The following is a 26,210-nucleotide window of genomic DNA, read 5'->3' as shown; positions in this document are numbered from 1 at the left end:
CACTGAGGAACAGCATAGTAAGTGTGCTGTGAAAGTGGCTTAGCTCAGAGAGCCTGTCACCTCTCCTTCTTTAGAAAATGGAAGAAGCCCAATCTTTCTCCTGGGAAGCCAAGGCCCTGGGATTCCATTCTACTGCCTGCTGTCGTATGAGGCGGCCCTAAATGCCTTCTGTGTTTATGGTTCTGGTGTGAAGGCAGCGTGCATGTCCAAAGTTGGATGCGCTCTGCTGGGTTTGGGATCTGGCAAAGTTCTACTTCATGCCAGAGCCCCAATCTTTCTTTTTTTTTTTTTTTAATTTATTTTTAAGTTTATTTATTTTGGGAGAGACAGAGAGCATGAGCAGGGGAGGGGCAGAGCGAGAGGGAGAGAGACAGAATCCCAAGCAGGCTCCACACTGTCAGCACAGAGCCCAACACGGGCCTTGAACTCACAAACCGTGAGATCATGAGCTGAGCCGAAACCAAGAGTCAGACACTTAACAGACTGAGCCACCCAGGCGCCCCTAGAGCCCCAATCTTTCTGAGTGTGTGGGGGGTGTGTGTGCATCATAATATGTTTCTCTGTGTACGTACACGTACGCACCTATACACGTACGTAAAATCAACAAGACGCTCAAAATCCAAAACACTCTTTTCATAGAGTCATTGACAATCCTTTATCTACAAATTGGAAATCAGCCTGGGTTAAAACCACCTCCCTCATTAGGTTGGCAAGAAGAAAGGTGTAGGGCATCGTAAAATTTTTCTGTAGAGGTAAGACATCGCTGGATGCCAGGGAACAAAAATAATTCTCATGCTCAATCCCACAGAAAGCTTAGACACTCCGAGGCCCCAACTTTTGCCGTGCAGCATTGCCCCCTTCATTTTGTGCAAGGGAGAGACAATAACCCGTTACACAGCAGGAGCCGGGGCTGACATCAGACGTTCTCTGCTCCTGCTTAATGTCAGCGAGCGCAGAAGTCGAATAGATGAGAACGGGAGAGGTCTGAGCCCATGTAAATGATTCTCACTTGAAAGGGGAAACAGCTTTCATAATTTGTTCCAGCGAAGCCTCGCATGGATTACAGACGTGATCCTAAACCGTGGGGAGGATCTCATAAGTAATGTTTTATGTTCTCTCTTGTCTCTCCTCTTCTGTTGTGCTTGGCTCGCGGGTTGTGTGCGTATTGTTAACCGGAAAATTGCTCTAAGCCGGTTGTTTTTTAAAACAATTTCAATTGTTTTCAACCATTTTTAAAAACAAGTTCTAGCAAAACTATACGCTCTTTCTGACCAATAAACACTACCCGTTTTACGAAACTACGTGAAAAGGGCAAATAGAAAGAAAGGGAAACAGTCATTAATAATTCTCCGCAAAGAGAATGCTCTCAATCCCAGGGAAATAAGTGACCAGCAAGTGTTAGAGCAAGAAACAGATAACAGGCAGCATAGGGAGGTCTTCTTTTCTTCAGCCCTGGGGTCAGCTGGTGATGGAGAGAAAGTAGCAGCCGGAGATTCTGGAATCCAGGGATCCCTAGAACACAGCTCTTGGCCCTGAGGGGGGAAAAAATACCCAGTTATGTTGGTGAGATTTAAACATGATACTTTTATTGCAACTGTCTGGAACTGAACAGTTAAAAGTCAATACCGATAATTTCCTCTAACTAGAGACTCAAAATGTTTCCACCAGTGGGCACTCTTCCTACTAGAGGGAGGCAAAACCTGCCAAGGTCACTTCTGGTGGTGATCAGACCTTTTCATTGTCTCGTCTCCTCCAACTAAAGTAAAAGTCTCAGTGTGGGGAGCCTGCGTGGCTCAGTTGGTTAAGCGTCTGACTTGGGCTCAGGTCATGATTTCGCGGTTTTTGAGTTCAAGCCCCGCATCGGGCTCGGGGCTGACAGCTTAGAGCCGGGAGCTTGCTTCAGATCCTGTGTCTCCCTCTCTCTCTGCCCCTCCTGTGCTGCCTATGCTCATGCTCTGTCTCTCTCTGTCTCTCAATAATAAATAAACATTAAATAAAATAAAATAAAATAAAATAAAATAAAATAAAATAAATAAAATAAAATAAAAGCCTCAGTGTCAACTATACTCAAATAAAAAGAAAATGAAATAAGATAAAATTGGGACGCCTGGGTGGGTCGGTCGGTTGAGCTTCTGACTTTGGTTCGGATCATGATCTCATGGTCTGTGAGTTCGAGCCCCGCATCGGGCTCTGTGCTGACAGCTCAGAGCCTGGAGCCTGCTTTGGATTCTGTGTCTCCCTCTCGTTCTGACCCTCCCCCGTTCATGCTTTGTCTCTCTCTGTCTCAAAAATAAACAGTAAAAATAAATAAATAAATAAATAAATAAATAAATAAATAAATAAGATAAAATAAAATAGTCCCAGCCACAGATCTCTGTTTCCACACTTGGGACGACCCGAGTGTCGTATCCTAGAAGAAGTCTTGGTGTTTAAGTAGTTTCTGCTGGCCTTGGAAGCGTTAAACTCTCGTCAGGGTAAAGTTCCACCTCTCCCCATCTGCTTGACTTATGGAGATAGTGACTGTCCAAATAATGACAACATGCTTCGCATGCCTAGTGAACGAGGAAAATGAGCCCCATTTGCAGGAGCACACTACTAATGAAGTAAGCTTCCTGTTTGGCTAACCAAACTTATTGTCCTGATAACTTAGAAGTGACATATCCGTTTCACCCCAATTTTTATGCATTTGTGAGAAGCCGCCAAGGTGGCAGGGGAAGAGAGCTCAGAGGTCAACACCGACTTTAGAACTTCCTCCACGCATTTTTTTTCCCCCTTGTTTCCTTCTCTACTCCGTACCCTGCTTCTAATGAAACTCAGGGTTGTGAGGCTTTGGGACGATATCTTCCAAAATTAGATTCTAGTTAGGAAATCAAGTTTCCAGGGGCGCCTAGGTGGCTCACTCGGTTAAGCATCCGACTTCGGCTCAGGTCATGATCTCATGGTCCGTGAGTTTGAGCCCCGCGACGGGCTGTGCTGACAGCTCAGCGCCTGGAGCCTGTTTCGGATTCTGGGTCTCCCTCCCTCTCTCTCTCTGCCCCTCCCCTGCTCGTGCTATCTCTCCCTCTCGCTCAAAAATAAATAAACATTAAAAAAGAGTTTAAAAAAGGGAATCAGATTTCTATAAAGTGGACGTTCGTTCAGAAAGGAAAATGCATTCATGTGTCCAGCGTGAGAGAGAGATGCATGTGAACAGTGAGCACTTAGACTTTTCAGTATCTTCAAAAATTATTTTTTGCTTATCTGATTTTTTACAAAATTGAATTCTTTTGCTTCCTTACTTTTTTCCCCCTGCACGTGGCACGCTACTCGGCCAGTTACAAACATAATAAAGATGCGAGAGGTAAAGATGATGCAGGCTGGGAGAGGAAGAGTCTGAGTGCCGCTTTGAAGGTTTCTGGGCTTTAAGAGACAGACAACCAGGCGCGACACAAGCAGCCGGGAATGCGAATCTGGTCAGTGACACGGGGGGCCTTCAGTCCAGGGATGAGTAGTCGCATTCTGTGTGGAGGAGGCCACCCAGAGAAAGCCCAGGGCTAGGAATGTTGTAGATCGGGGACAGGATTCACTGTAGCAGAGGAGGAAAGAGCAAGGGACGTGAAGAGAGGGTGGTCGGGGAGCCAGAAAACGGTAGACTTCCTACCATGACAACATGAGAAAGGATATTGAGGAGGGCGCTCGTTTGGAGCCCTGGGTGTTAGATATAAGTGATGAGTAAATTCTACTCCGGCAAACAAGATTACACGGTGTGTTAACTAACTAGAATGTAAATAAAAAGTTGAAGAAGAAAGAAAAAGCGAATACAAAACCGAAAAAAAGAAAACACAAGGAGAGCACATACGTGGCGGGGAGGGGGAGGCGCAGGGACCTCCTTTGGTCCCTCAGACCTAAGGTCCTTACCATGCAACCCAGCGCCTTTGACTGCTGTCGTCACAGGCTCACCGTCCTATGTCTGCCCCCCAGAATAGAGCCACCCTCATCGAGAGAGGAGGTGGGAAGATAACCCCAAGGAGGAGAGTATCCACGAGAAGCTTTCTCTCTATGACCGAGAGAAGCTGACCTTGCTGGGAGGGAGGCATCCCCCCTGTCAGAGCCAGCCCCAAGCTTGCATTCCAGGGTGCAGAGGGAGGACGGCGTTCCGAAGAGAAAATTCCTCCCCCACGAATAAAACCCAAAGCCCATATAGTTTCAAGGACTCTTAACCTCTTAACTCTTAATGTTGAGACTTCTGCCACCGTCCCCAGGGTCCTGAGCCCCACCATCCCCAGGAAGGGGGGTGACACCAACTTCTTGAACTCCTCTGTAGACATGTATGTTTCATTAGAGGTGGTAACAAGGGGTTACTTAGAGGCATTGGAGGACTCTCCTAATTTCTGTCAGTCCTCCCATTTTTATCAAGAACAACTGGTCATCTCTCCATCTTATGTGAAGAGCCATGCGTATGTGGCTTCAAAGCCAGTCTCATTAACCCTCCTGCACACGGACTGTCTCCCATAGAAGGAAGTTCTCGTAGGCAGGCTTCGAGAGCCACTGGTAGATTTCAAGGGTGAGGTTTTTTCATTAGTGGGAACTAACATACATATGTCAAATCTTTGTCTTAATATAAGGACATTTTAAAATAACTTTTCTAGGGGCGCCTGGGTGGCTCAGTCGGTTAAGCGTCCGACTTCGGCTCAGGTCATGATCTCGAGGCTCGTGGGTTCGAGCCCCGTGTCGACTCCATGCTGACCGCTCGGAGCCTGGAGCCTGCGTCGGATTCTGTGTCTCCTCCTCTCTCTGCCCCTCCCATGCTCATGCTCTGTCTCTCTCTGTCTCTCAATAATAAATAAACGTTAAAAAAAAATAATAATAAAATAACATAACTTTTCTCGGGGCACCTGGGTGGCCCATTCAGTTGAGCATTCTACTCTTGATTTCAGCTCTGGTCACCATCTCACAGTTTGTGGGATCAAGCCCTGCATCAGGCTCTGAGGCTGCTTGGGATTCTCCCTCTCCCTGTCTCTCTGCCTCTCTTTCTCTCTCAAAAAAAATAAACATGAAAAAAAAATTTTTAATCTCTCAAAATAAATAAACATTTAAAAAGTTAAAAATAACTTACCTAATGTTTTTTAAAAGGAAAGAATATTTTGACATCCCTAAATGAGAATAACATAGTTTCAGAATAAATCATAGAAGTTTAGTGTTATGATAAAGTTACTATATTGTCATCATCTTTCTTTGTTTCCATGGATTGGGCCTGGTTCTCAGACCAGCGTGTGGGAACTACTGGGTTAGAGTGTTAGCCAACAAACATGGCCAAAATATCCCACCCTAGCAAAGAACAGACCATGATCGTCTTTGAACCTTTCTCTGGCTTGTGATTCTTGATCTCCTTGCTGGCACCAAAATACAGACTTTCTTTCCCCTTCCTCGTCTAGCCTGTAATCTCTTTGAGTCTAGAAAAACAACATGGTGTTTTTGATATGTTTCGCACAGAGTCGGGTACGAAAGAGGCGCACCATAATGTTTGATGAATGAATGAATGAATGAATGATCTGAAGGGGAGACATTAAGGAACAGAAAAGATTAAGGAACCGGGAGTCCTTGCATAAGATGCCCATCCATGTGGTCACTGAAACATTGCACGGTTGGGGTGAGGCCCGATAGGAGTGCCATCAGCCAGGTCTCCGGAGCATCTGCCAAGGCTGAAAGCGACCTGAAAATGGGTACCTTGAAGCAATAAATACGAGCAAGTGGCGTGTCACGGGGCTGGCTGTGGAGTCGGAAGAGAAGGGAGTTTCGAAGGAGGGTACAAGCCCCTGCATGGGGCTGAGAAGGGTGAACTGCCTCAGCCTACAGGTGCCGTAGGATGGACAGTAGTCCCTGCAGGATTCCAGAAGAGTTGCAGGCGGGAGAGGGAGAGCTGCTTTTTACTACATCTTCTTTTTTTTTTAATTTTTAAAAAAATGTTTATTGTTGAGAGAGAGAGAGACAGAGCACGAGCAGGGGAGGGACAGAGGGAGAGGGGGAGACACAGAATCCGAAGCAGGCTCCAGGCTCCGAGCCGTCGGCACCGAGCCCGACGCGGGGCTCGAACCCACGGACCGTGAGATCGTGACCTGAGCTGACGTCGGACGCTTAACTGACTTTTTTTTCTTCATTCGTTTTGATTCTTAAATTCCACGTCTGTGTGGAATCATAAGGTATTTGTCTTTCTCTGACTTATTTCACTTAGGATTATACCCTCCAGACCCATCCATGTTGTTGTAGATTGCAAGATTTCATTCTTTTTTATGGCTGAGTAATATTCTACTGTATGTATATATACCATATCTTCTTTATCCATTAATCTATTGATGGACACTTGGCCTGTTTCCATAGTTTGACCATTGTAAATAATGTTGCAGTAAACATAGGCTCGCCTGTATCTTTTCAAATTAGTGTTTTCATATTCTTTGGGTAAATAACGCAGAAGTCGAATTACTGGATCGTATGGTACTTCTATTTTTAATGTTTCGAGGAACCTCCATACTGTGTTCCACAGTGGCCACTCCAGTTTTCATCCCCACCAACAGCGCACGAGGGTTCCTTCTTCTCTACCTTCAACACCACCCGTTGTTTCTTGGGTTTTTGTTATTGTAGCCATCCTGACAGGTGTGAGGTGATTTGTCATTGTGATTTTGATTTGCATTTCCCTGAGGATGTGTGAGGTTGAGCATCTTTTCATGTGTCTGTTGGTCAACTGTACGTCTCCTTTGGAGAAATACCTCAGCAACCGCACTGCTGACATTGGGACCAGATAAGTCTTTGTGGGGTGGCCATTGGGGGAGGGGTCATCCTGTGCCTTGGAGGATATTGAGGATCACACCCAGGCCTCTACCTGTTGGATGCTGGTGGGCACCTCCCTTCATCTATGACAACCATACATGCCTGCACACATTGCCAAGTGTCCCTCGTGGGGGACAACACTGCCCCTGGTTGAGAACCAGTGGGTTAGAGGGAGAATTAGGTGATTTCCCTGCCCCCCACCCCCACCATACACACCTCCATCCTGTCTTCTGGAGCCGTGAGGCCAAGAAATGACTTAACCCTGATATACTTAGAAGACAACACATTTTTCACTCTTTCAGCCTTCGGAAATGCTGAGAAAGTGTTTGCTTTTAATTTGACAGCCTGAATTACTGTAAAGTGTCCTCAGCACAGACCAGCACCTCGGCCCCCATTTACTTACAGCTTTAGTAGAACAGTAGGGAAATTTCTTTCCAAGAAAATGTTGGCTAAGTCACCAAACATGATTGTAAGTCATCCCCACACACCCACCAAAATTGTGAGAGAAACTGGAAACTCTGTCATCTATTCTCAGGATCCCCATCTTAGTAATTCACCAATGACCTCTAAGAATTTCTTTGTTTCCGTTAAGTGCTGCCGCCTTTAACTTTTCCTCTCAAGTGCTTTCCAGCCACAAGGTCGGTCAGTTGACAGTCTCAAAAGTCCTGACAAGGGGACAGATGGGTTTGCTGTTTGCGTTGTTACAGTTATTTCTGCTTAATGTGTTGAGAAAACATCTCAAGGTTTTAACCCTGGCTGGAGTCTCAGGACTGAGTCATTTTAACGGACTAGCACTTAATCTGTCCTCTGCTGGTGAACGTGAACTGGAGGCCCGAAGGCCCACATTGTACCATCGGTGAAACTTTCTCTTGAAGCCAAAGAAAACTTAAATCCAAACAGGATTTTGTCTCAAGCTAAAACAAAAATGTACATCATGTCGAAAGCCTCCTCCAAGTGCTACAGTTAATAAGCGATGTTGTGTTTTTACTGGAAAAGCATGTATCTAGCCAGGCATTCTTCGCATTTTTTCCCAGGATTTAGTCATAAAATCATTTTAGACATATTGCAAGGAGAAAATGTGTACATAGCTGATAAAGGGCGGCAATTTTTTCCCCTCTTTTGGTGTTTAGCTTCCTCGGGATGGAGAAAACAACTATCACATACATATGCACACACAAGCACTCACGTGTGTATGTGTGTACATATGTGTGTCTGGTGTGTTTTGCCCTCATGGAGTGTGGATGTGTGTATCTAACACAAACTATTCACACACACGAGCATACACACACAGACACACGCATGTGTATCTGTTTTCACCACTGAGTATAAAACCTGGCTTCTTTATTGACTGTTCTAATTTGATTTAAATTGGATATTATAGACCTTCCCCCCTTATTTGCACAATTTAGATACCAAGTATAAAACACTTCCTAATTCTTCCCACATGCCTACGGCATCTTTAGGAATTCAAACCAAAGTGTGTTTGGATCTGATTTATCTAGGACATGACGGCAGTGTAGATGTAGTTTCTGCCAAACTAGGGAGCAGGGGTGCTGGGCGGGGGGAGGTCTTTATTCATAAACATAGAGATGGATGGGTGCATCATCATTGGCTACGTTGCTAACCGAAGGAAGGAGGGAAAAAGTGAACTCAGATGTTGATCGTTTGAAAAATTCCCGTTTTCAAAGCAGATCAACATAAAAGCAGTAATCTGCGATGGAGTCTAACGAGCCCTGGATTTGGATTTCTGGGTGTTGAGTCCCAGCAGGGCAACCGACTGGATACATGACCTTGGAGGGGTCACCTAACCTCACATTCTTCATCTGTTAAATGGAGCCAATGAAACAACACAGTGGTGGTTATGCAGACTCATAAAGATAATCCACGAAATTATGAGAACATTAGGAGGGATTACACAAATGTCAAGTGGCATTATTTTTCCCTGCAGATACTGTTCTCGTGTGAGTTCTTGCTGATGCATGCATAATTCCATTTCTGAGTCAGACTGATTTCAAAGCAGATAATGGAAATAGTAAATCATCGGTAGATTAAATGGAAACTCGAAGCCAGTTCTGACTTGGGTATGTGGTTGGGTGGAACGTGCAATGCGTGTAGTGATGGAAAGGTCACCAGGCCTACAGTTCTGCTAGCCCTGGCCCCCACGAGGAAGAGTTCTAGTCCCCTTAAGGGAAAGCTGGAATGAATGCCATAGTGTGCTGATACAGATTTAGCTACTGGTGAGGGGACACCGGGAGTTCTGATTAATAGCATTTGCTGATTTCTGTGCTGTGAACATTCCCACGGTGACCAATTCCAACGCAGCTGACATGACATCATCGAATGTGAGGTTGGGAAGGACGCATAGTAGCTCACCATTACATACATATTTCCATCCTACAGGTTGATGGAATTCACCTCAACTCAAGAGCAAATAAAGTCATACATAGTAAGAATAAAGTATAGTAATAATAGCAAAATAGAGTAAAATCATTAGGGATTGATGAGTTTTTAATATAACTTGTTCAACTGTAAGTTTATATAATTTAATTTTTAATAATGGCTGCGTCTAACACAAGGCTTGAAAATTTTAAGTCCCCTCTTGCAGGCTAGTACAAGCTGGGGCCAACAAGACACCCTTTCTCGTCGGCAGCTACGTAAAAGCACAGAATTGTACCATGACCCAGCAAGTTCAGGACCATCCTGGAAAACCAGCATGGAAAGTGCAGCCATAAGTGGGTTTTTATTTCCATGGATTTTGGATGAGCTGTCCGTTCCTCGTCCCACGTTTTCTAGTACATTTCTCTTTGGTTAACAAAATGAGTATTGGTTTATGAGTGTGGCTTATGGGTCTAGTTATTAAGGTTAGTATTTGAAATAGTTTCGGTTTTTTAATTGTTGGAAAGACAGTGAAGACTTAGAACTGAATTTAGTAGGAACTCTTATTCTCTTTGTTGGTCCTTAAGACAAGAATCTAGAAAATATTCCCAAAGAGAGAAAAGTACATTGTCTGTTTGTTTGTTTGTTTGTTTGTTTGTTTGTTTGTTTTAGCTGTCCTGAAAGATTCAGGAGGCAATGGTTTGGGGGGGAACAAAGGATTAAACTTTTAGCTCATTCATGATGGACACACTTGGGGAAGGGACCTAGGATGACGGGTGCCTTCTCCCGTAACCAGAGGTGATAGGATAGCTACCTCATGTCTGACCAGCCACACTGTGACTGTGGAGAATTTGAGAAGCCTAGCTCGAAACAGAGGGAAAAAATGTAAAAGCAGCCTTCATACTCAAAACCATCACAAGGTCTAAAAGCCAACAAAACCAATATTTCAGATACTGAATTATTAACTTACTCCTAGATGTGTTTCAGGCATTGAACTTACCTTGAAGACAAGTGTGTAAGAAAACTGAAGAAATGTATAGACCCGTGAGATCTGGGCCAAGTATAGATTGAGGGGGTGGGGGGGGGGTACCAGAAAGGGCAGGGTCCCATGTTAGAATCCACATGGAAAATGTATAGTCCTATATTGTAGATTGATTGCAAAAAAAAATTTTCTTTATTCAGTCACATGTGTAAGCCAAGAATTTCATTTTGTTTTCCTGAGCAGGACTTAAAACATTAATGCCATAGGCTCACAACTAGCGTTTGCACTGGTCATCTATCGTGAATTCGGTAGATGTATTTGCAGTCAGATAACGTAGCAGGAGAGTCAGCATTTTAAAATAAAGCAACTTATAGGTAGGCGACGAATCACTAAATTCTATTCCTGAAATCATTATTACACTGTATGTTGACTAACTTGGATTTAAAATAAATTTTTAAAAAAGTACAAAAAAAAAAGAAAAGAAAACCACTTATCCATAATTGTCCTATTTAATGATTTGTAAGTCATATGCTGTTTCCGTATTGGGGAGATACATGATATTTTAGTAGTTCTAAAAAAAATAGCCTTCATCCAGCAAAAATGTCAGTATGCTATTGTGTTTTGCTTATGAATTCACTCAGATAGAATGTTTTAAGAATTTGAAGATTCTCGAAAAAAAATGGTTCTTATTTCCTTTGGGTGTGTTTATGTTAAGGGGAGGGAAACCATGTGATTTCCTGGGACAATGGCTCTCAAGTTATGAGCTGAGGAGCATCACCTCGACGGCTTGTTAAAATACAGATTGCCCGACCCCACCCCGGAGTTTCTGATTCGATAGGTTTGAAGTTAAGGCCTAAAAATGTGCGCTTCTAACAAGTTTCCCTGCGATCACGATGCTCTTGGCTCTGAGGACCACACTTTGCGAACCACTGACTGGTGATTTTAGAGATAAAGAATGGGCCGGGAAGATGTCTAGTAAATCGGTACGCATAAAGTGGTCATGAACAGAACTTCAAGCGTCAGGGGGCACCCGGGTGGCTCCGGTCATGATCTCACGGTTCGTGAGTTCGAACCCTACATCGGCTCTGAACTGACAACACAGATCCTGCTTTGGATTCTCTGTCTCCTCTCTCTCTCTGCCCCTCCCCCGCTTGCATTTGCTTTCTCTCTCTCTCTCTCTCTCAAAAATAAACTTTAAAAAAAAAGAAGAAGAAGAAGAAGAAGTTCAGGCATCAGGATTCCAAAGGGGAAGGAGGAAGTCCAGCCATTTTAGGAACACTTAATTTATGACTGGCAGTTATCCAGTTTGCAGCTGCTATAATGTCATTCAGGTCTAGCTGACTTTTAAGACTCGTCCATTTCCACGTCTGTGGGTATCAGCTGGGCAGTCTGAGTTCTGTCTTTGCTCTTCACAACCCTCCCCGCGTGTCATGTCTCTGCTGGTAACATCGGAATTTCCCCCAAACCCAAGAGCCTAAAAGCAGCCATCTGAAAAGAGGACGGTGGCAAGGTTATTGATGAGCGTTAGCTAGTATCATTTCTACTGCCGACCAGGCGAGCAGAACTTTCTGGCATATTCTTGATCACCGTTATTCCATGTTTCCTTTGAGGGATCAGAGTTTCCTGCTGCTGAGCTCTGCTTTTCTCCCCTGCCAGGCCCTCTCACTAGAGTCATTGTGCAGGGGCCACTGATCTTGGTGACGTGGCTGCAGGGTTTCCACTGGAGGAATCAATCCCCAGACTTCTGGGCAGAGAAGAGGCGGGGCCACCAGAGGCCAGGTGGAAACACCAGGCTCAGGCCAAGGGTGCTGACGTCTCCTCTCTGGGCTGCTGGGCCTGGAGGACAGAGAAGAGTCTACAGGGGTGAGAGGCATGGAGGCTGTGGTAAAGCCCTGTCGTCAGCCGTTGCCATGCACACACTCCATGCATATGGATTCATGGGGCACACTGCTTTTCCAGAACCTTCTAGTGCCTTCCAGAAGACTCACTCCAGAGTTCAACTCTTTTAGACTCCAAAGTACCCGTTAGAAAACCTACATTTAAACTGATATCCCCTGCAGGAAAGAACAGATAACAAATTTGTGAATCATACTTAAGTTTCTTCAGTCACCGAGAAACCTGTTATTTTTAAAAAGTGTATCCTAAGCCTAAGTGACCAGCATCCTTTGGGGAACTCGTTTTTAATGCCATCTCCTTTGCATCAGTGTTAAGAATTCAGGCTTCACAGATGACTGAAGATGTCTGAGAATCTGTGTTTACTACAAGGCATGGCGGTGATTCTGATGGGCGGCCGTGCCTACGAGCATCTCGTTGAACGGAGCCCGGTCTTGATGGGAGAGGATTATGCTGCTGCTGTGTCCTGAGTAATTCAAAGAAAAGTTGCTTTAAAAAAAAAAACTATAATAGTAATCCATAGCTATGATAGTTTTCATCTCAACAGCGTTTATTGTTTTCAAAAGACCTTCATAGCAATCATTTTATGTTCTTCCCAATGTTCCTGGGGAGCAGAAGACAGGACTTGTAGTATTGGAACCATCTTACATCTGGGGTGCTGCTACGGAGTGGGACCAGAACGAGAACCCACCCTTCCGGTCTCCTGCCTACCGTGCATTACTATACAATCTCTGGTGCTTGCCTGTGTGTGTGTGTGTGTGTGTGTGTGTGTGTGTGTTTGATACCTTGAGTCTGTCACCTTGCTTTTTAAGAATGGATTACTGCCGCCATTTGCAACAACGTGAATGCTACAGAGGGTATTATGCTAAGCAAAATAAGTCAATCAGAGAAAGACAGATACCATATGATTTCACTCATATGTGGAATTTAAGAAACAAAACAAACAAACAAGAAAAAAGAGACAAACCAAAACAGACTCTTAACTATAGGGAACAAACTGATGTTTGCCAGAGGGAAGGTGGGTGGGCAGATGAGTGAAATAGGTGATGGGGACTAAGGAGGGCACTTGTCGTGATGAGCTCTGAGTAATGAATAGAAGTGTTGAATCAGTACATTCTACACCTAAAACTAATGTACTGCTGTTTGTTAATTACACTGGAATTAAAATTTAAGAAAGGAACGGATTACTGCCACTACCACAGATAGTGAAGGTATAAGTGGGGGTGAGAAGCCAAAACTGAAAAGAGACAGCAGCTAAGGTGCACCCAGAGGGTCTGACAGCCCAGGTTCTGAACTAGGGAGCAAGGCCAGAGTTCCTTTGTTTCAGGGCTGAGTAGCTAGGGATACAGTGTAAAGTCAGGCATCTGAAAAACAGATTAGTCTATGAGAGGAAGTTGTTTGCATGCATGTCGTACAAAGGGATATACCCCCAAAATGTATGTGTGCATGCATACAAAGGTCCCAGTGGGGTCCAAGGTCCAGGTGATGGGGGTAACAGAGATTAGTCAGGAAGGCGGTGGGGCAACAGATCCTGAAGACGTGGTAATGAGAACACCAGAGTTCAGAAATAAAGACTTCCGTTGCCAGAAGTCCTTGGGAAGTGAACCAAGATTTGGCATTATGGGTCAAGAATCTCCTACTTCCAGGACTAGCGTGAGCGCACCCTTGAGTCTACAGGTTCCGACCAGTTGCTAGTTTAAAGTCTGGGAAGCTCAGGTTAGCCAAACGTTGCACCTGTACTTTGTTACATCCCCTTGAGCGAGCCTCACTTGCCTCCGCTGTGAACTACGGAGTTGGCAAACTCACAGTCTATACGTTTCTTGCAGCAAGGAAACGCGTGGGATAGTCCCACTCGTTTGGAATAGAGCAAATGCAATGCCCGTGTTAGTCATGGGACTCCTGCGTGTTTGGCTAGTGCTTCCCATTGACCCTCCCCTCTTGGCTGCTGTTTCTTTGTCCTCCAGAAGGAAAATGAACAGAAGATGTGTCACATGCTAGCGTATTATCTGCTGGGTAGTTCTTGTAGTGAAAGGATGACCAATAAGCTGAGAAACCAAGACCGCTGCCTCCTCTCCATTCATTCAGGGGCTTTACAGCCTCGAGAAGGACAAGAAAATCAAGGGCGCTCAAGACAGAAGGAACTCGAAATCAAGAGTCGGACGCTCACCCGACTGAGCCACCCAGACTTCCCTCTGATGCCTTTTTAATCTAGGCACACTGGGCTCAGGAAAAAAGAAGGATGACGATTGGTAGTTCAGCAAATGAAGGTAGCATGGGTCAGGTGGGGATTATAAACCAAGCAGAGTGGAGACTCTCCTCTCTGGTTTTTAAAAAACAGTGCCGATGATACTGTATTTCTCACAGTCGTATCTCCAGTTTACTTGCCTGCACACTGTTCTTTGATTTGATCCCCACCACAAGCCTGTGAAGTAGCCACAGAGGCGGCAGAATACAGATCATCTTAGATTAGAAAAGTCTAGTAACCCGTGGGCAGAGGCCTGAGAATTGGACACCAAGTTACTTGAGGTCATGCAACATTCCACTAGCTGAGCTTCGGTAAGGACGTGGCCCCTGGTGTCTCCTTTTTTCCTAGTCCCGTTGAATCATGCCAGCTTTCTGGTACAGTCCGTAACATGGCAGTAAAAAGGCACTTGTGAAATTCCCAGTGGTAACAACAGCGGACTTCCCCTGAAAGGTACACACCAGACCTGAAATAACATATTTAATTCGAAGTAACAGCATTTGCCTGCACCCGAATTCAGAAGTCTACCTCCTTGTGCACTTGGGTCTTGAGAGAGTCCATACATCTTATGGAAATAGATATGATCTGCTGCTGTTGAAAGGAAAAAATGTTGGATCCTCTGTTGTTTCCAGGATGTTCATGTGTTTTTAGGTGAAGAATTCCTCTCAGGGAAGTTCTGTACTTGGGTAGCAGGGACTTTGGCACAAAGTCGATGAAATACACCTGTTGAGCTGTGCTCCCTTCCTGCTGATGGAGTTCTTCCCATGATGGCGGTCGACAGCACTGCATGGGGACCTATAGTCCCTTTCACCTTGGCTGCAGGCTCTTTGGTTAGGGGACTCCATCCATGGTCAAGTCTCTGCCACAGCTCCTCGGCATCCTCAGCCTCCCTCCCCATGCATACCAAGCTTGGAGTTCATGCCAACATGAAAACCAGGATCATTGTCTAATGGTCACGTCTAGGGACCCGAGGTTATGGGAACCTGGGTTCACGTCTTGGCTGCTGCACTTCTTGGAGCTTTTTTTCTCTCCGGATGAGTTTACTCATGGCAGTTAAAAGAGAATACCTACCAGATTTGTTGTCGCAAAGATTCAGTTATGTATTAGATATATGTCACCTGGCATGGACTGAGTGCTCAGTAACTGTTGGCTGTCAATAGTACTATTATAGACAGTCCGCAGGTGTAAGACCTTGACAGGGAATGTCTGATAACCTACGTATTTTATGAAGAGAGAAGGATGAAATACAGAAGGACCCTAGGACGGTACTGTCTGATCTGGAAGGTATTTAAATTGCGTGTCTCCTAACAAAGCAGGCAGGACGGTCCTGAGCCACGCACACTGTCTTGTTCATTACAGTACAAATAGTACCCTCGTTTGTCCCCGCCCACTACATTCTAGTCACGTCCCTCGAGTTATCGTGAGAATCCAGAATACCCCCATTCCCTTTCAGATGTCCCTGGGAAGGTAACACCCTCCTTGGTTGAGACTCACTGGCAGGCACAGTCTGAGTTTGCCTCTCAACGGGAGTAACACAGCGCTGCCTCCGCCCCAGCAGCCAGTGGAGAGATCGGACCCCGAGCGTCGGAGGGAGGAAGTTCTGATCTCTCTAACTTGTCTCTTTGACTCAGCGCTCAGTCGTATGTGTGTCTCCAGAGGGGCTGTCACCAAGCTTTCTGATGACCCTACAGAGAGCAACAGCGGTTTACTGAGGGAGGGAGGACCTTGGTTCTGCTTCATCCAGGTGCACATACTTGCCACAGGACTGTTGGTTAGTTTAAGTGCTGGTCCACGACCACCACGGAGCCATTCATCTTCCTAATCAACCTGTAACTCGGAGACTTGCTCGATCCCTTGTTCCCAATGCATTTATTTAACAAACTAACGCTTATTAAGCATTTATTCTATGTTGGGTGCTGTTAGACACATCATACTCTGATGATGAAGATGTGGCCCTGGTCCTCAAAGAAATAACTTAGCCCCAGCTGGGAAACAGATCTATGTAAAAGTAATACAAGGGAGTGAGTGGTGGCCTATTGCCCCTTGGAGCCAGTCTATTAGCCTAAGGAGCTATGCTAATCGCTCTACATGTACATCCTGAATTCTTGAAGTGCACGTCTTTATTTCTTTTATTTCTGCCTCCGTTGTACTCCTTACAAAGGGTATTTCTCCTTCCCCCGGGGACTTATCAGCGTCAGAGACTCAGCCCAGGTGGCCTGGTGGAGCAGGTCAGGATAGGTCAGGGAGTGCTCACATCTGCTCTCTCGACTTTGTGGAGGAGCGCCACCTTCCCGCAATGTGTCGTTTGATCATAGATTTCTCCTTGTTTCTCTTACGCAGAAGTTTTGGGTTAAGGGCTCCGTCTGATCTGAAAGGGAGTGTTTAAGATTGCAGCATAACCGTCCTAACTATCTTGTGCCTTTGCAGATATGTTAAAATGTTCTCAGCCACCTCCAGTCCTGAACTCCCATTTTTCACAGTTAACGGGCTGTCACGGCTCCCCAGCCGTCTCCGAAGCACCAGCGGGAGTAAATGCAGAGAACTCGGTGTCGATAGCCCTTACAGGCAGATGGCACATCGTCACCTCAGGAAGGGCAGGATGGCAAGAAGGAGTGATTGACGGGAACTTGGTGGAGTTCACTTCATTAGTTTTGCATAGATTTCTGAATTGTGGCTTCATTACTGGAAAAAATAAAGTCTAATAACGCAGACTGTTGTAGAGCCTGGAATGTGTCCTTGTGTTTGAGGATTACGGCTTTGTTCTCTTGGAACCCCAAAGTATCTGTTTCTACCTAGACCTTCCTTATCTTGGGGGAAGATTGATAGCCTTCAGGGTGAAGGAGAGGACAGAGACCCTAACCAAGATAGGAACAGGCAATAATCAGATGAATGGACGGGAGCCCTCTATCAGGAGAGAGAATGTGTTTGAGATTAGCGCCTTATCAGGGAAATGTTTGCACTTATCTTATTCTTTGAATAAGTTACATTTCTCTTCGTTCACGAAGACAAGCTAGTAATTCAGAAAATGCGGATGTGTCCTCAGATGGAGAAAGTCGTTTTTGTGTGTCTGTTCAGCTCGCCACATCAGCTGATGTGGACTGAGTGAGTAGTGGATCGTTGACAGACTTCACTACCAAGTGAAAAATCTTAAACTTTTCATCCTAAAGGTAAAATGGGAAATGAAGTCACCGGGTTAGAAAGACGTGATTACGTCAGCTTTCCCGTATCCCCGTGTGAATGGCACTAGCCAGCCAGAAGCCCCGTCTTGCTCGTTCGTGCGTCCCCGTGCACCATTCGCTAACCGTGGTGTGGATTCTGCCTGTGCAGTCTCTCTCCTCCGTGGCTCCTCTCCTCTGCCCCAGGCTGGAATTTGTGATACCCCGATAGCATGCGGCAAGATCCTCCTGACCATTCTCCCTGCCTGTAGAACTTGGTCCCTTCCTCCCCATCCTCTACCCTGTGACCAGAGTGGCCTTTTTAATGTTAAAAATGTCCCAGCTGAACCCTTCAGAGATGGTCTGTGACCTTCAGGAGGAGGGGTGGGAAAGACCACTGACCCGTTCCTCTCTCCCCTCCTGGACTCTTCGCGCATGTATCTCCCCAAACGTGACACGTTCCCTCACCTGCCTTTGCACATGCTCCTTCCTCTGTCTGGAGCTATTTTCTCCTTGGTTTATTTTTATTCTCCAAAACTCAACATCGCTGTCACCTGCAAGGAATCCACCCTGACCTCTCCCTCCTGGTCTCACTGAGCCGTCCTGTACGTCCCACCCATGAAGCACACGGAGCTCGTTGCTAACAAGGGCTGTGTCTTTCAGATCTTCTATTTCTCGTGTCTGGTAGGGAGCAGGCAGTCAGCGAACACGTATTCGGTGCGTAAAGTCTGAAGGCTGAACTAAGTAGGAATGGCTCTGAAGCGGTATCACCCTCTCCTACTCCTTGCCTTCCGTGTCATTTGCTCTAGTTTCTGTCTCACGGCCATCCATTCTGAGTAAGTTCGCACACTGTTTTTAAAGAACCTTCTGGGGACCCACCCCATGTTCAGTTCTTTTATCATGATTAGGGTCCGTGTCCCAAACAATCAATGGAAGAGTATTTCTGAAAGCTTTGTTGGAGATATATAGAGAAAGCCAGGAGAGGCAGATACATTTGACAAAGCTCAGTCTCTTCCCGGTAGTGAAAGAGATTGAATAATCTTTGACATTCAAGTCGCGGTGTCAAAATATCATTACATAAATTGCAATAAGGCACACGAGCCTCTTGAATTACCTGGGCGTACCGAGTAGAAGTTAAGACGGAGTGCAAAGAGAATAAAGCCCATCTACGTTATGGAATAATCACTACGTGGTAGTAACGACCGCGACCGTTTGAAAATCGCTGTCATGAATTGGCGTCTGCTAGTCTTCCGACCACAGCTGAGTATGGTAGCCCCGGGTTTTCTCTTTATGTGGGTAATTCCTCGATTGAAATGAGAATCCCATGCTCATGAAAGTGAAGTCAAATATTCCGAACCTGGCATCGCATCCATAACCTTTTCCATGACTAGTTAATCTTTTCTTTTTTTTTTTTTTTAATTTTTTTTTCAACGTTTTTATTTATTTTTGGGACAGACAGAGACAGAGCATGAACGGGGGAGGGGCAGAGAGAGAGGGAGACACAGAATCGGAAACAGGCTCCAGGCTCCGAGCCATCAGCCCAGAGCCTGACGCGGGGCTCGAACTCACGGACCGCGAGATCGTGACCTGGCTGAAGTCGGACGCTTAACCGACTGCGCCACCCAGGCGCCCCTAATCTTTTCTTTTTTACTTTCACTTTGAAAAAAAAAGTTTTTTAATGTTTATTTATTTATTTATTTTTAATATATGAAATTTATTGCCCAATTGGTTTCCATACAACACCCAGTGCTCATCCCAAAAGATGCCCTCTTCCGTACGCATCACCCACCCTCCCCTCCCTCCCACCCCCCCCCCTCCCTCCCACCCGCCATCAACCCTCAGTTTGATCTCAGTTTTTAAGAGTCTCTTATGCTTTGGCTCTCTCCCACTCTAACCTCTTTTTTTTTTTTTTTTAGTCAATCTTTTCTTGACGTGCAGGTGCATTGGCCCTTATTGGGCCGAAAGAGTGCCCCAAGTCAGATGGGTTTCCTCTTGTATAATCCCTCCCTCCATTTAAGGCAGGATGGCAGTATCTTACTCTTCTTTGTCTCCAGGTTACTAGCTAAGTGTTTGGCACTTAAATGTTAAATGAATAAATTGTTTAGGCAAAGCTCTTAGTGGAATGATCTAATGACCATAAACAGGAAAGGGGGGGGGAGACTTACATTTTAAGAATTATGTGTTAATAAGCGGTGAATTATTTGAATATAAATCCAATATTAATTATCATCAATAATGGATGAAATGTATCGAGGATTTCCTAGGAGCACTCGAAGCTCCACTGCCTCTCCCGTTAAGTGAAAGACTGAATTTTATCGTTTGGAGGGTGGGGGAGGGAAGGAAATATAATTAAGAGTGAATTTAGTAGCACGCAGAGTTCGGCTGGAACAAGTTTGGTGGGATGGAATATTCCAAAGTAGAAGTCCTCCAGCCCTGTCTGCATTAATACAGAATGTGCCACGAATAAAAGAAAAACAATTACAAATTGTAAATATTTGCAATCCCCTCCCTTCCTCGCCGTCTTGAGAGGACTAGTTCTGGGCTTGTTTGGGCTGCGATTTGTTATGAGGTCAGAAAGGTGAATGATGAAGCTGAGATTAGGCCAAATTGCCCCCAAGGGAAAGAAAAGGTGATGAATGGGGCAGGGGTGGTGGTGAGGGACCGTGAGAGAGAGAGAGTGGGGTGAGGTGGGGGGCAGGCTGAAGCATGATTACCATGTGAAATGGAGTTCTTCGGGAAGACAGGTACAAAAAGGCTTTTTGGGACGTCCTTCTGTGTAGGGACCCATGTCGAGGCTCCCCACCTTCCTGTGACCCCGCCCTCCCATCCACCTCTGTTCTCCACGCCTCCCCAGAAAGCTTGGGTCGAGACCTAAAAGCTTGACACCAGCTCTTGTGGGTGTCCGATTTCTCTTTCTTTTAGATGGGACCCAAACCATGCAAGCCTCCACCTGTACCTGGGATACAGGTACAGATGTTGAAGTCAGTGTTTGTGCTGTCATGGAGGAAGAGAAATCGGGAAACTGCTTTAAAAGAGTTTTGGATTTATTTTGAGAGAGAGAGAGCAGGAGAGAGAGAGAGAGAGAGAGAGAGAATGAATCCCGAACAGGCTCTGTGCTGTCAGCACAGACCCTGACACGGGGCTCGATCTCACGAACTGTGAGATCATGACCTGAGCCGAAATCGAGAGTCAGATGCTTAACCGACTGAGCCGCCCAGGCTCAGTTTTTAAATACAGTTTAATGATCGTTTAAAACATCATTGTCCTCTTACCCTACCCTACCCCTCGCTTCTTTGCATTATTAATTTTTTAGCTAATCCTGTTTCCGGAAAAAGCAGAAACTTTCAAGGGAACTTTGGTTCCTGACTGGATAAAATCGCTATTAAAAGCCAATTACCGGGGCCCCTGGGTGGCTCAGTCGGTTGAGCGTCCGACTTCAACTCAGGGCACGACCTCGCGGTCTGTGGGTTCGAGCCCCGCGTCAGGCTCTGTACTGATAGCTCGGAGCCTGGGGCCTGCTTCGGATTCTGTGTCTCCCTTTCTCTCTGTTCCTCCCCCACTCATGCTCTGTCTCTGTCTCAGAAATAAACAAACATTAAAAAAAAATTTTTTAAAGCCAATTACCAATTAGTGAAGCCCAAAGTCAGGCTGTTTGATCTATTCTGAATAAGTTTCCATTCTGTATTCCTCAGTGTTTTCAAGCTGTAAGCGTAGGGGCGTCTGGGTGGCTCAGTCGGTCGAGCATCCAACTCCTGATTTCAGTTCAGGTCTTAATCTCATAGTTCATGGATTCAAGCACCTCATTGGACTCTGTGCTGACAGCCCAGAGCCTACTTGGGATTCTCTCTCTCTCTCTCTCTCTCTCTCTGCTCCTCCCTTATTCATTCTCTCTCTCTCTCTGCTCCTCCCTTATTCATTCTCTCTCTCTCTCTCTCTCTCTCTCTCTCGAGCCTACTTGGGATTCTCTCTCTCTCTCTCTCTCTCTCTCTCTCTCTGCTCCTCCCTTATTCATTCTCTCTCTCTCTCTCTCTCGAGCCTACTTGGGATTCTCTCTCTCTCTCTCTCTCTCTGCTCCTCCCTTATTCATTCTCTCTCTCTCTCTCTCTCTCTCTCTCTCTCTCGAGCCTACTTGGGATTCTCTCTCTCTTTCTCTCTCTCTCTGCTCCTCCCTTATTCATTCTCTCTCTCTCTCTCTCTGTCTCAAAATAAATAAACTGAAAAAACTTTCAAATTGAAAGCTGTAAGTGTAGACATAGATGAGTATAGAAACATCAGTGGCCCTTAGATCAAATATGGAATAATGACCCTCCATATCTATCTGACCATCAGGACCTTCTCAAACGAGGAGGTAGTGTGGTACATACCTGAGAAATAACGGAGTTCACTGTCGTGCCCAGTGTGGGCAACCTGACTGATAGAGAGGCAGCTCAAGCCACTCTATAATGCACCTGTCTCGGGCTTTCAATAAGAATTCTGTAGCTTGGGCGAATGGGCACAGTGTAGGCTGAGAGGAACCCAACAGTGTTGGTATGATTACTTGATAACTGAATTCCAGTCACTAGGCGATGAAGTCATTCCTGTACACGCACACAGCACTATTCTATGCCTGGATTAGTTTTGCAGGGAGGCTTTCACAAAGCACCACAAACAGTGGCTTAAAGAACAGAAATTTCTTCTTTCCCATTTCTGGAGCCTGGAAGTATAAATCGAGGTGTGACAGGGCCATGCTCCCTCTCTGAAGGTGCTAGGGAAGGACCTGTTCCGGGTCTCCCCGCTGGCTTCTGGAAGGTAGCTCTTTGGCTTGTGGACGGTATGACCCGAATCTTCCCCGTGTGTGTCTGTCCAGACTTTGCCAATTTACAAGGGCACCAGCTATGGTGCAGAGGGACCCATCCTACTCTGAGATGGCCTCATTGTAACGAGTGACTTCTGCAATGACACCACTTCCAAATACAGCCCCATTCTGAGGTACTAAGGGGTAGGACTTCAACATACGAATCGGGGGGTGGGGGGGGGACACGTTTCAACCTGTAACAGTGCCCCGCAAGGGACGGTTTGGGGGTTCAGTCTGACTCTAGCGGCCCTGCATTCAACAGAGTCCCCTTTTGGGGAGGGGCATAACAAGCATTCATTGATTTCGGGTAACAGGGCCTTCCCCAGTCTGTGATGTAACGTCACACTCCCCCAGCAGCTATTTATGGCCCACAAGCCTGTGAACATTTGAATGCGCGTGTGCAGAAAAGACAATCAGCCAGACAGGTTTCTACTCCCACTTAAGAGCCTTCACATGGATTAGCCACCCGCCCTGAGCACCACGTTAGATTTGACATCTGAAACGTGTCTGGCATTTTCAGGTAGAGAAGCCTTTATAAAAACATCACATGGAGGCCGATTCCTTACTCTTTCCCTGGAAGAGCCCAGACACGGAGATCTAGACGCAGGGACCTGCAGGGGTACGAGACCGTGAATAACCAAGCCTCTGAGTAAGTCTGGAGCGAGGGCGCAGTGTTTGAAGCCTCATGCTATTAAAGGATTATTAAGCCTAATTTTTCATATTCTTAGTCCACTCGGTACATAGTAGACACTCACTGAAATTTGTGAGCAGATGAGAAATGGAGTCTCCACTCCCTGGGCATGCGCGTCACGGTCCCCACGTCTGTGCCTTTCTCTGTTCTAAGAAGCGGGGAGCTGTGCTCGCCCAGCAAGGGAGCTCACGAGACGGTGATGATGCCTGGATTACATCCTGAGTGAAGTCAGAGAAGTATAGGTCCGGGCTTGTGCAGAATCCTTCAGCCCAACCAACGCATGGCCTTGGGATACAGAAACATCGCCCTGCCCACCGGGCACACAGACACAGTCCCTGCTGGCCCTCCTGTGTCCTTTCTTTGTTCCTTCTTCCTTACTGTCCCTTGCTGCCTCTCTCCGTACTTCCTAAGCCACTTAGTAAGTATATGCCTTCCAGACCCAGCTGGAGGAGATCTCCCCAAATGACCCATCCGGACGTGTCCCATACACTTGTAGACAGAGCAACTCACTAACGCCTTGGCTTTCCTACCAGCCTTTCGTTGGTACCTCGGGAGCCATTTATCACCCTGCACTTTATCCATCTCCGTTGCCCTCGTACCTAGCACAATGCCTGGCTTGCACATAGTAGATGGTTAGTATGTGGTCACTGATAAGCCAACCGAATGAATGAATGATTCCCTACTCTGTGCCTGCATTGCGCTGTTCTGAAGTGTCGCGGGGGACTCAAAGTGATATAATTGATGCTAGGGCATCTCCTACGTCCACTGGAGCAGCCTTGACACAGAGAACTGTGACGGTTCGTTTGGTGCCTGTTGCCCCCCACGCCCACCCCCACATGATGATAGGCTCCTGGAGAGCAGGGAATGTCACCTGTTCATGTGTGACCCTCCAGCGCCTCTCCCGGCCCGTGGAATCCAACAGTGATTGGAAGGACAGAGGGAAGAAGGAATCTCTTTTCAAATCCTGCACTTAATTTTTACACAGAAAGGCAGGACCTTTGCCTTTAGATCTTTGCCAGCAGGAAGAGCAGTAGCCTGGATTTCCATTGGGAAATGAACTTGAGAACGATGAGCGTGGAACATGGCCACGTGACCAATCGGCTGACTTACCCACCTGAGCCTTTTGAGGGTGTGACGCGTCCAGTGGAGTTGTTTCAAACCCACTTCCTCTGAGGTCAGCGTGTTTCATGGCATTTGGCAGAAACAAGGATATGTTGCTCGTCATTTGTAATTATACACGGGGTTCGTTTTGCTTTTGTTTATTTAAATATGCAGGGCTTTACGTGGTACAGTTCTTGAGGACACTGGAAATAAGCTGATGGGAGTGTGAATGGATGAATGAAGGAGTGACTTAAACAACTTGGAAAGTAGATTGCTTTCGGCAGGTGTTTCTGTGTGTTCCTCACTTTTCAACATCTGTAGGACTCCATGCCACGTAGCTTCCTTGAGTGAATGTCACCACAGTAGGACAGGGGCTTTTAGACTGGACAGTACTAAAGACAGATTGTTTGGAGACCGAAAAGGAGACTTCGGTGCCAACATTTGGCTAAGAAAAAAAGTGAATGCAGGGTTTGCCAGCTGATTATTCCAGTGTCAGAGAAAATAATGTCAATGGCGCTCTTAAGAAATTTATTTTTGTACTCTTGGTTTGTATGAAATGAAGGGAAACTGGGTCTTGAGAAGCTGTAGTTTCCAAATCAAAAGGAAAGGAACAAGCTGGCGCGATCCGCTTTTGCCTTTGAAGGAGCTCGGCGTGTGGGTGATGTCTCCCCAGTGCTGCCCTCGCCCCTTCCGGCACACAAGCCCCCGGTCGGCTGTGCCTGTCCTGTCATTGCTGTGTTTTTTGGCGGGGGAGCACTGTGGTCGGCGTAGCCCACGGTCCGTTCAGATTCATATGCCGACCGATGAGGAGTTCTGCTGGATTGCGTGCAGTTCTGTGGGTAGACAGGCCGGTCAAAATGTAATCCCCGCCGACCCTCCGCGAACGTTCCTTTTCATTTCAGATATGCTGTGGGCGCGAAGGAAGGATCTAGTCCAAAGTGCCTTGGGGTTTTGTTCAGTCCGGAGAGTAGTTTTTTCCTCTCTTGCCTATAGCCATTTTCTTAACATTACTGAAAGGACTCTTTTCCTAATGAAGCATGAAAATTGATTGTATCTTGCCAGGAGGGCTCTTCCTAAGTCTTAAGATATTAAAGATTTCATGAGAACCACATGAAGAATATCTTCCTGAATCATTTACATTTTCCCCTTTTGTAGGCTTATGTAACCATGCAGAAAATCTAATAATAAGTGTGCTTTTAGTGTGCTATGTGCCATTCTGCAGACAGCAGGGCTATGGGGGCAAGAAACCAGTGCCCAGGGTTTGTGGATGGCAGCAAAGTGTACAAGGTTTGAAGAAAGCCCTACTGGAAAAACCTACAGCTAATTGGACAGAGAATCCATTTTTGTCAGGCCCTTCTTTCCCTGTGCAGTCTTCATTGTTGTGGGAGAAGACAACCGTGGCCATGGCCATGGGCCTTTCGTGGCCATGGCCATGGGCCTTTCTTGGAGTGCGTTTTCCAAAGCTAGTCGCTTGGACTGTTTTGGATCTCAGAGCCATGTTGGTCTCACACAGGTGATGCCAACTCCGAATAGGGCAAGGGAAGCTAAAATCTGGGTTAGAGAGAGCCCTTAAACTAGCGACGTAGGACGGCAATGAACAGGGAAAAACGAAGACACCTGTGATGCCGTTGAATTTGCCCAACATCCGTTTACAGACCAAAAGAAATGGATACGGCCCAGCCTTTCCCATGGTCCAAGATATAATAAAAGGTCCTATCCAGATCCCCCCAAAAGTCCCCCAAAAGAGGGACATTCGGTGCGCTGGGGATACGCACCAGCATCTGTGGTAGATAAAGGAGCTGCGGAATTGTGGACCGCCGTTTCTTCAGAGACACTTCTCCTGCAGATATTTGCTTTGGACCCTGGGTAACAGGGCTGTCGTTCCTGAAGTTTAACTGTTTGAGCCTGGGGAAAAAATAAAAACAGTTTTCTGTGTGAGGTGGCTTAGTCATGGGAGTCAGTGAGGTCCAGCCCGGGCAGTAACGTATCCCTTCCAAATCCTTGTGCCTCCCCGCTAATCCCAGAGTTTTTGTTTGCCCTTTGATGTGGTGGTGGGGTCTGAGCTCGTCCAGGCTCTGCTTGCGGGGGGCGGCGGGGAGGAGGAATGCCTCCTTTTCCCCGGGGGCTGCCTT

General features: G+C 46.2%; 1 protein-coding gene across 8 annotated transcripts in view; it reads left to right on the top strand.

The window, feature by feature from the left end:
* The window catches only part of ATXN1 (ataxin 1), a 412,814-nt gene that overhangs the window by 327,490 nt on the left and 59,114 nt on the right, over positions 1–26,210 (top strand). The window contains exon 7 of one of the 8 annotated variants that reach the window (XR_006966045.1): positions 22,807–26,138. The exons of the other annotated variants lie outside the window; for them this stretch is intronic. The gene's annotated coding sequence lies outside the window, so the exon portion shown is untranslated. Of the gene's footprint in view, positions 1–22,806; positions 26,139–26,210 lie in introns of those variants that run through there. 8 annotated transcript variants of the gene reach the window in all.

This window comes from Lynx rufus, unplaced genomic scaffold (genome assembly GCF_022079265.1).
Source record: "Lynx rufus isolate CCGP_SWC_20201006 ecotype Redwood Valley unplaced genomic scaffold, mLynRuf1.p SCAF_6, whole genome shotgun sequence".
Lineage (NCBI taxonomy): Eukaryota > Metazoa > Chordata > Mammalia > Carnivora > Felidae > Lynx > Lynx rufus.
Note: the sequence above shows the minus strand (reverse complement) of the source record. Positions and strands in the feature narration are given on the sequence as shown.